The 9,943-nt window shown below is 32.6% G+C and overlaps 1 long non-coding RNA gene across 1 annotated transcript; it reads right to left on the bottom strand.

Moving 5' to 3' along the window:
- Positions 1–1,488: 1,488 nt before the first annotated feature.
- LOC149033496 (uncharacterized) lies at positions 1,489–5,978 on the bottom strand. The gene is made up of 3 exons (XR_016178463.1): positions 5,539–5,978; positions 4,436–4,721; positions 1,489–2,961 (listed from the first exon to the last, which is right to left on the bottom strand). It is a non-coding gene; the product is annotated as an uncharacterized LOC149033496 (long non-coding RNA).
- Between the last annotated feature and the right edge of the window lie 3,965 nt (positions 5,979–9,943).

Raw genomic sequence — 9,943 nt, 5'->3', positions numbered from 1 at the left:
CTCTCTCTTTTTCGAATGCTCAACAACGGTTACATATAGCGATTTCTTCTTATTCTTATTCTTATTATTTTTATACTTAAGTTAGGCGCCGGACAGTTTTCATTTCGTATGACAAATAACGCCAAGAATATTTATTGAAACATTATATACCTCCTATTTTCCTCATTCTTATAGGAAATAACCTAACCTCACATTCCAAAAAACGTTCCAAAAAATAAACTTACTACTCTAACCTTAAAATTGTCAGAATAAATAAGAAAATCAAATGAACGAGTCATCGAAATGATATTTGAATGTATTATTTTTGTAAGTTTTCTTTTTACTTCATTCCAAACGCCACACAATTTTTTCACCACAGATATTTTCTATATACATATATACTATATCGATGAGTCTTCTCATTTTTCGAAGTCTTTTATGATGAAAGTTCATAGTTTCTTCCCTTTTGTCAGCCCCATTCTTTTCTCAAAAAAAGGGGCGCAATTCTTTTCTTTATTATACCGGGACATAAGATAGGTCGTAACGTCCATTGACGTTCCCCTTCGTTATATTCATTGACAAAAGGTTGGAAGCTTTACGCCCTTGAAAGCGGTAGCTTTGACCACCTGTTGCCACTTTTCTGATCTGTCCCGAAAAAAAAAACCCCGTTTAAATATATATGATTCTCACTCCCCTAACTATGCGAACGAGCTTCTTCCCTGGACCGATAGGGTGTGACTCCATAATCGTTAGGACGTGTGTGCATCCATTGTACAACGACTAAGAAAAAAAAAGAGCCATTCTTTTTTTTCCTATTTCCATTCGAGTTAGCTGCTTAGAATAGCTGAGAAATTCGTCTAACGAATCGCACACGTTTTGACTTGACCCTTTTTATAATTCTCTTTTATTTTTGTTTCTTTTAAACTCAAATATATTTCGAGAGGTTAGGTTAGACATCTTTAGAGAATCTTCTTTCATTTTTTTTTTTTTAATATTACCATAGAAAATAAAAATTTAACTGTATGTTACTTTCTAATGGTTGCCAAGCAAAGTGTTGTACGAAGTAGCAACGTTATAAGGTTACTCACGTGTACGCGTAATTAAATCGAGAAAAGGTCTGATAAGGTGACGTGGCGAGCCGACTTTAACACGTTAATTATCCTCGTACCTGCGAGAGTAGTCGTCTATAGTTCGTACTAATGAGGCTTACGCTCGTTATTTCCCTCCTACGTAAAAGGAGCAATACCCATAAGAATACCGTACCTAACTCCCTGACAATGTATCTAACTTATGTATCTAACAATTATTTACCTCTTCAACTGTCCATTTACGATTTCCACGTATGTGGAATGATACTCATCGCATTCCAATTTCTTTTTGAAAAGAAACCGAAACAATTTTTATTTTACAAGAATAAAATATTTATTGAAGAGTACAATAAAAAAGAAACTAATGTAATACTATTTTAACGTTAAGAAAAGTATATACTTAGTAGACACACCTTGCACGAGTATAAACTACCAAGTAAAAGGTGAATAAGAAGGTGCCGAGAGTTAAAACGGAGCTCACGTTTACGCATTTTACGAGTCACTTTAAAACCCTTCGAGTAACTCACTCTCGCCATCTCTACCTAAGTTTAAGTAGAATACTTGTTTACACGATTTTAATGACCCTTATTGTCTTTAAAACTGAATAAAACCTTAATTTTAAATACTGTTTATTAGAACAAAAAAAACCCACACAAACATCATCCATTAAACATTAAAATATTTTTGTCTTTAAAATTAATCAAATAAAAATCTTTCCCGTTTGGAGCTATCTCTTTTATAATAATAATAAGAACAATAAGAAAAAGAAGCTGTTTGTGGTGTAGTGGTGTACGAACACGTGCGCGCGCGCGCACGCGAGCGCATATGCTCGCCGATGTAGCCCCCATAAAGTCTTGTTTTTCGTTCGTTTGCGGCGGGTCGAGGCAAAGGGGGGAGTCGATGCGGCGCCCGGGGGCCCTCCCACGAGGAGGAGTGACCTCGGTTGCAGGCTTTTGCTCTTGGGAATATCCGTGCGGCTTCGTCTCTTCTTCTTTGGCGATGGTACCCTCCCTCTTCTTACCTCTTATTTCCTCTTTATCTACTACCACGGAGGGACCCTCACAAGAGAAACATTTGCGCACGTAGAGAAGCCAGGACTCCCCAAGAGTAACATTTATTTTATTTTATTCTATTCATTTCTTCCTGGAAAAATCTACAACGTGTTAGTAATTGTAATTAAACTAATTGTCAAACCTTTTTTTTCTGAAAATATTTTCAATTTGTACATCAAATAAATTTGTATTGGGTTAGCAAGTAAATAATTGCTGATTTTAAAAAGCCACCTATCGACAAAATCCGCAATTATTTATTTGCGAATCCGATATATAATATTTGGATATGTATATAATATTTGTCTATATAATTAATAAATATTATTAATTATTTATAAATTATGATTACAATAATATTATTTATATAAATAATATTAATTTATTTTTTTATTTTATTAAATTTATAATTAATATAAGTTTTATATTATTGGGTTAGCAACTAAGTCATTGCTAATTTTAAGAAGCTACCTATTGACAAAATCCGCAATTACTTCCAACCCAATACATTTGAAATTGTAGATCATTGAATTATTTTGTTTCGATAATGGGATTTAACAATTCTTCATTTTCTTGTTTGAGTAATCATCTAATGGATCCACTTAAGATTGTTGTAAATGACTTTCTTAGGATTTACAAGAATTCATTGTTAGTTTACACGATTGTCTTGGAACGCTGTTGAAAATAAGTCGCATCGTTAGTAAAGAAGAAACGGATCCTCGATGACGTTGCTCATCGGGGCCCCGTTTTAACGCCCCTTTCGCCTCCGAGAAATCCTTCCTAATGGATTCGCCAGGTTGCCTTCAAATTGCCTCAGGAACGAAGCCTGATTCTACGGTTGGCTCCTGGAAGAACGGATGATAATGACGGTAAATGAGGACAAACAGAAATCATTCGCGGTTGTAATCACGATATAATGTGATTTTTCCAATTACATCATATCCATCATCCTATAGAAATATATAATATACTTCCCATCCCTCCCATCCCATTTTTTTCTACTGTAAATATTTCAAATATTTCAAATTACTTCACAGAATGTACAGTATATTAAATTATTTAATCTTAACCTCTTCAAGGCCCAATTTTCATTGAATTATTTTAATTTATTAGTTAATTATTTAGTTCTGAACCAAAAAAATAATTAATCAAATGTAATACAATATTCTTTGTAACCTAAGTGTTAAGACATGTCCTTGAAAAAGTTAACCTATAAATTCTAATCTACATTTACAAATTACCATTATATACAAATACGGGTAAAAACGTATCCTTTAACCAATAAAATTCGATCTTATACCTTTACACCTAATCTATAAAATTTATCAAATGAATTTACACGCCATTACCATATATATATAATAGAAACTATATTACGTATAGTAAGTAATAATACGTAAGTAAACTACATATTATACACAAAAATACTTTTAGATAAGTAGAAAATAAAGAGAGCTTTGTCGTTTATTCATAAAAAGAACAAAAAAAAGAAAAAGATAGACGCATACCAACAATATCGTATATACCTTGGTAAGATCGTTGAATAGTGGGGGTGGGGAAGGGGAAGAAAGGGGGGAATACGTATGAACATATATGTATGCATTTATACATGTAGTACATACGTGTATGAGAGAGAAAGAAAAGAGAAAGAGAGAGAGAGGTAGGCGTAGGGGATACGGGGGTATGGGGTTAGGGGGTAGGGGTAGGGGGTAGGGGTAGGGGGTAGGGGGTAGGGGGTCGAGTCGCGTCGGTCGGTCGAGCCGGTAATGGGAGGTCAGAGGTCAGCGCGCCGCCAACGCTAGGCGATGAAGAAAGAGGAGAGCAGGAGGAACCCGAACAGAAACTTCAATATATATATGTACATGTGTATATATATGTATATATATGTTGGAATATATGTACGTAGTACTTACAATACTTACATGCACATATCTATCTGTATGTGTGTGTATATGTGTGATTGTAAAGAGAATGATGTTACAAACACCAAGTTAACCTATAAAATATATATGTATATACATGTATGCATAAATGTGTAAAATTTACGTATGTATTAGTGTACGTGCTGTAAGAAGGTCCAGTACAACACGTTGTGTTGCCTTGGCCATGCAGCAGACTACGGAGGAGACTCCTTTTGCAAAGTAAGAAGAGAAAGAGAAGATGAAGAAAAGGGGCAGCAGGGAAAGGAAAGGGTGAGAGGAGAATAGTAGGGAAAGAAGCGAAACAGAAGAGAGGGCTGTGGTGCGATATGCCTCTCTCGAAAGCGTGGGAACGCGCGTGGCCCCACGCGCCTAACTAACCCTCTTTGCCTTTTCTTACCTCCTCTTTCTCCACCTCTTCCACCTCTTCTACAAGAACCACCTCTTCCTTCTACGTATTCGGCACTTCCTCCTTATCCTCCTCCTTCTCCTCCCCCTCCTTATATTCCTTCTTCTTCTTCTTCTTCTTCTTCTTCTTCTTCTTCTTCTTTTTCCACCCTAGTTGGACGTTTACTATCATATTGCATGTACTTTCTTTATTCGATCATCCCCCTCTGTTTCTCTTTTTATTTTTATTGTTATTCTGATTCTTGTTCGTAGTTCTCGTTCTTCCACTTTGAAACAACCTGGAAAATAAAATAAAAATGTTAAAATGTATAATACATTTGTGTACAAATCTACTATGCGTGTCGTCCATTTTGCAATAATTGGCAATAATATACGAGACAAATGAGACATTGAATTTTTGAATTATCCTAAACTTAATACAAAGTTTTCGAATGCGGAAATGAAATAATACGAATTATTAATTATAGGGATACAATTAACAAAAAAATTATAATTTATTTTGATTTAAAAAATTAATATTTTGATGGACATGATGAAATTTGCAAATGGCGGTCATTTTTGTCTTAGCTCTTATTTACGTAAAATTAAATTAAATTAAATAATATGAAATATCAATGGATTACTTTTCGTTTAATATAATACTCGAACAAATTATTATTTATTTATAATAATTCTATTTCCGCATTTCTCACATAATTTTTATAAATAATCAAAATGTTCTCTACAAAACTTTCTTTTCTTATTTCGAAGAATATACTGGCATAGTTCAACCAAAAAAAATAAAAAAAATATAAGAAAAGAAACCTGAAGACACCCTTAGAGGAACATTCTATATTTTTTTCCCCCTTACCCATTTTTTATCTCGTTCTTTCTATAGACATACTTTTTAGCAACTACTTCTAACTTCTAACCTTACTTTTTTATCGTTGATGTTTTGCTTTTTTTTTCATTCGGGAAAAAAATTTTCGTCCATTAAAATTACATTTCTGTTCTCTGTCGACAAAAAATAAATATGAAAAAAAAAAAAATGATTCCTCAGAAAATCGATTATCGCCATAGCTCTTGGATAATAATGATTCATTCAACTGAACTAACTCTTGGAAGAAGTTTTTCGGTCCTCACGTAACGACCAGACAAACTGACAATCACTGTCTTAGGTCGCGGTGAATTATGAGCCCGTAATCCGTGGTTACCCAGGCACGGGCCACATAGGATTTACGTGTTCCGTTGTCTAACCAATTCGAAAACTTACGAAATAGAAAAAACACTTTTTTTTTATTTCATCTTTACTTTCTCTAATTGTATACACTATATACTTTTCCCTACGACGTTTATTTTATTCAAATAAATCGATACTTTGTTTTATTGATCTTTTTTTTACTACCAATAATTGTCATTCGTTCAATTAAATTTAAATTTAGATATTATATTGACTTTATTGATACGAGAAAAATGATTAGTCGAACTCGTTCAAACTCGAATGGCGCTATTTCTAAAATCTTTAAATTGAACATTTCTATATCGATAATAAAATATTAAAATATTAAATGAAATAGAAACTATTATATTCGCAAGATGGCAGCACTTGATGGATGCAATATCAAATGAGAGACTGTTTTAAGTAAATACGACGAAACAATAGCGACACCGAAAGTTTGATAAACTACGTAGTACAGTGACGTAGCTTACTGTGTCGATAACATATCGACCGTAGTAAAAGTCGACTGATGTAAATAAATCTATCCAATTTATATTCATTTCTCTATTTACACCATGTCAAAAAAAAATTAAAAAAAAAAAATAAAAGTAAAATATAAATATCTTTTCTTCAAACTCTTTTGAATCTTTTTCCTTTTGACCTAGCCCATTTTTTGTTCTTTTACAAAAACGGAGGCAAAGAGAAATAAAAGTGCCCGAAGTTGGTCGCGAATTAGCGGTGTTTAAAAGGGTGGACCCGAACTTGTGAGCCTTCCTTCTTCCTTCTTTATATTATTATAATTATTATTATTATTTTTTTTTTTTTTGGTTTGACTCATCCTATATTTTTTCTCATACAAAAGTTCCAAGAGTTAAAATAGTACTACTAACTAATAGCAGGTCTAGAAATATATTTCTACAATGTGAACACACTGTGAATACACTGGCCAGCTAGGTGGTTTATTTAATCGTTGGTCCCAGAAAAGAAAAATAACAAAAAAAAATACAAAAATAAGAATGGTAAAAAAGAGGAGCCCATATGTACCGCCTTAACCACAGACCACAGCTTCTCCGTGGGGACCAATCCTTTTGGGATGCGTCTTCTTCCTATAGAATCACCTCAACTTTCTCTGTCGCCTATTTCTTAATTTCTTTACAAAATATTGCTTTTTTCTTATTCACCTTCTCTTCCTTTTTATCCTACTTCTATTATAAATTTTTCTTTTTCGTGTCTAATCTCGTTCATCTTTCAAAAAGCACGTCTCAAGTAACTAAAATAACAAATTCGATTAAGAATCAATAAATCAATTAAGAAAGATTTGATTTCGTCGAATGAAAGGAAAGACGTTTTAATAGTTGGTTTAAAAATGACCATTCTATCTCTTTCTTTCACTCACAAACTCATTTTTTACTGATCCTAAAAACAGATCTCACAGGCAGAATTTTTTTACAAAATCACTGGCTATTAACTGGTTGTTATCGGCTTTTCTTAATCAAAGCCATTTCTTCGAAACTTAAGGAAGCAAAAAAAAACGATATCTTATTAAACCAGAAAAAGTTTCGCACCGGCAACACATCTAAATTTTGAATTACATTTTTTGCCGGTCAAAATTTGACTCCCCTTATTGTTACAAGTATAAATATAACCTAACATATATGTTGTTTTTGAATTTTTGCCGCCAAAATTGTGCATTTGAAATATTTAGAAGGATGCATGCGTGTATGTGTTTTGTATATGTATTGGTATGGTCACAAAGAGACTCCTGGAATTCGGGAGGAGACGAACAACACCCGAGTGAAACTCTGTGAGACTCTCGAGGTCGTACTCAGCCCTATGACCCTTTAGATAAGGCTCACGCCCTAATGATAGGGTTGTGCTGCGTGCAAAAAAAGCGTGAGCACTCTCTCTTTTCTCTCTCTCTCTCTCTCTCTCTCTCTCTCCTGACCCTTTTTCACGAGGACTCTTCTGTTGGCTTCGTCGAAAGCAACTACCCCGTTTCTCCTTCTTCCTCTTCATCATCTTCATCTTCCTCTGGATTTCAGATGACCAGACTGTGAACTTCGAAAGACTAACCGTGCGATCTAATCCGTTGGGCAATCTGCGGTTAACGTTTTAGGGCCTAGAGGGTGGACCCAGTGTGGGCCCCAACAAAACACCCACACATACACATTCTTTCTTCTTCTTTTATCTACCGTTTTGACTCCCATAAAATACTTTAGAACGCAATAAAACGATGCAACAACAATATTTATAACAAAAATTAAAATATCGTTCAAATCACACCCGACGTTATCTGATATTATTTTCATCTTTTTTTTTTAATATAGATCAAAACTATATTATGAGAATGATATTTATCGATCCATTTAAAAGAACTGACCAGATGTGTATGCACCGTAACTGCTAATTTAGTATTATTGAATATGTTATATCAAATGTCCTTACTAAATAGAAGATCAATCTCACTGATATAAGAATCTCGTTAGATGATGCAGATAAATATCTATGACAGGAAATTATGTTGCAAAGTGACGATTTATTTCTTCTCATAGATACATACATGCAAATATATGAATCGTATTTTATTATTATTATTATACAAGTATAACATCAAACGAACTGACCCTTATCTGAACAATCTGTACAATTATCTACGTAACATCTAAAGTATACAATTTTTCATATTTGCTAAAATCAAAATGATAAATCCTTTTAATTCGAACGATTTCTAAAGTGACACGAAAAACAACCAATTGTCAGAAGACAAATACTGGGAATAAAAGAATCAGAGAGAGAGAGAGACAGAGAGAGAGAGAGAACATTATTACGAAACACCCCCATATAGAAAAAGATATGGGATAAAGTGACATGGAAGAAGAAGAGAGAAAAAGAGAAAGATATATATATATATATATATGAACCTTGTTTGTTCCCTTTTTCATCAGGTTTTATTGTCTGAGTAGAGGGTGTGAGAAAATTAATCAAAGTTAAATAGTGCTAACTAGCGGACCTAGTGTGGGTTTGGTTAACCGTGTCCTGTTTATTGCCGTGAGGGAAATGTACCATGAAAAGATAACTCCAAATGATTTGTTAACTTTATCCCTATGAAAAACGATTGGACGATTATTCTACTTCTTCAACCCCCATACCCTCTTCCTATATAATTCATTTTAATTGATTTCAACAACAAATAAATAAATATTTACAAAATAATACAATAATTATATATACATTAAAATTGTTATTAATTTTTTTGGTACTCACGTATTAGCGCCACCGCAGCAAAAATTCCGCTAATGCGCCAATAAAGAGCAATCTTGTTGTTCGCACACAACAACCTTGTTGTTTGCACATAGTAACCGTCAGGGTTGCGTCAGGGTTACGTCAAGGTTATGGCGACAGCATCAAGTGAAAGAAAATAGGTACTGTTTTGAATTTATGTTAAATTCTTTATCGGGCTATTTTCCACCGAAATACGATTGACTACTTTTTATAAATAAAAAGTTTTGAACTTGGAAAGTGTTTTGATTTTAAATAAAATTTTGTATTCTATGATTTGTCACAACAATTTAAGGTGTAGATTAGAGCATTAGCGGAATTTTGCTGCGGTGGTGTTAATAGGTAAGTACCATTTTTTTTATAATAAAAAATTAATTTATAATACTTTTTATTTATATAATAATAATTACTTGCATTGATAACTAATTAATAATTTATAGAAGATATATAATATTAGGATAAAGGAATATTTTGGCATTACTAGATGTGAAATAACAAAAAGATTATAAATTAATTATATGACTTGTTGTTTGACAATTTAATTAATTATATTTTTTGTTTTTTTACAATCATTCATTCATTCATTTATTCTCTCTTTCTTTCCTTTTCTTATTCTATCTTTGTTTATCTTCTATTTCTAATAAATTAACAAGCAGTCTTACATATTATTACAGTCGACTAGATCGATAATTTACATAAACCCGATATATAACATTCTTCTTCACCTTTCTTTATTTTTTAAATAATAATTATTTTTTTTCCCCTTTTCTTTTCGATTCTTTTTTTTTTTTTTGGTATAACACACGTTGCAATAACATCGAAATCTTTATAAATTGCAACTTCATAAATATATATATCTATAATTATAATAATAATAATAATTATCATTATTATTATAAATATTCGACTGAATTGAATAAATTTACGAAGATCCCAAAGAGCTACGATTAGTGATAATTATCCTAATACACAATATTTTCTTATGACTAATATTCTTATAGTTATACAAGAACAAAAAAATAT

Source organism: Polistes dominula, unplaced genomic scaffold, assembly GCF_049000335.1.
Source record: "Polistes dominula isolate Pdom_NZ unplaced genomic scaffold, Pdom_raw_medaka contig_373, whole genome shotgun sequence".
Taxonomy (NCBI): Eukaryota; Metazoa; Arthropoda; class Insecta; order Hymenoptera; family Vespidae; genus Polistes; species Polistes dominula.
This window is presented reverse-complemented; position numbering and strand designations above follow the sequence as displayed.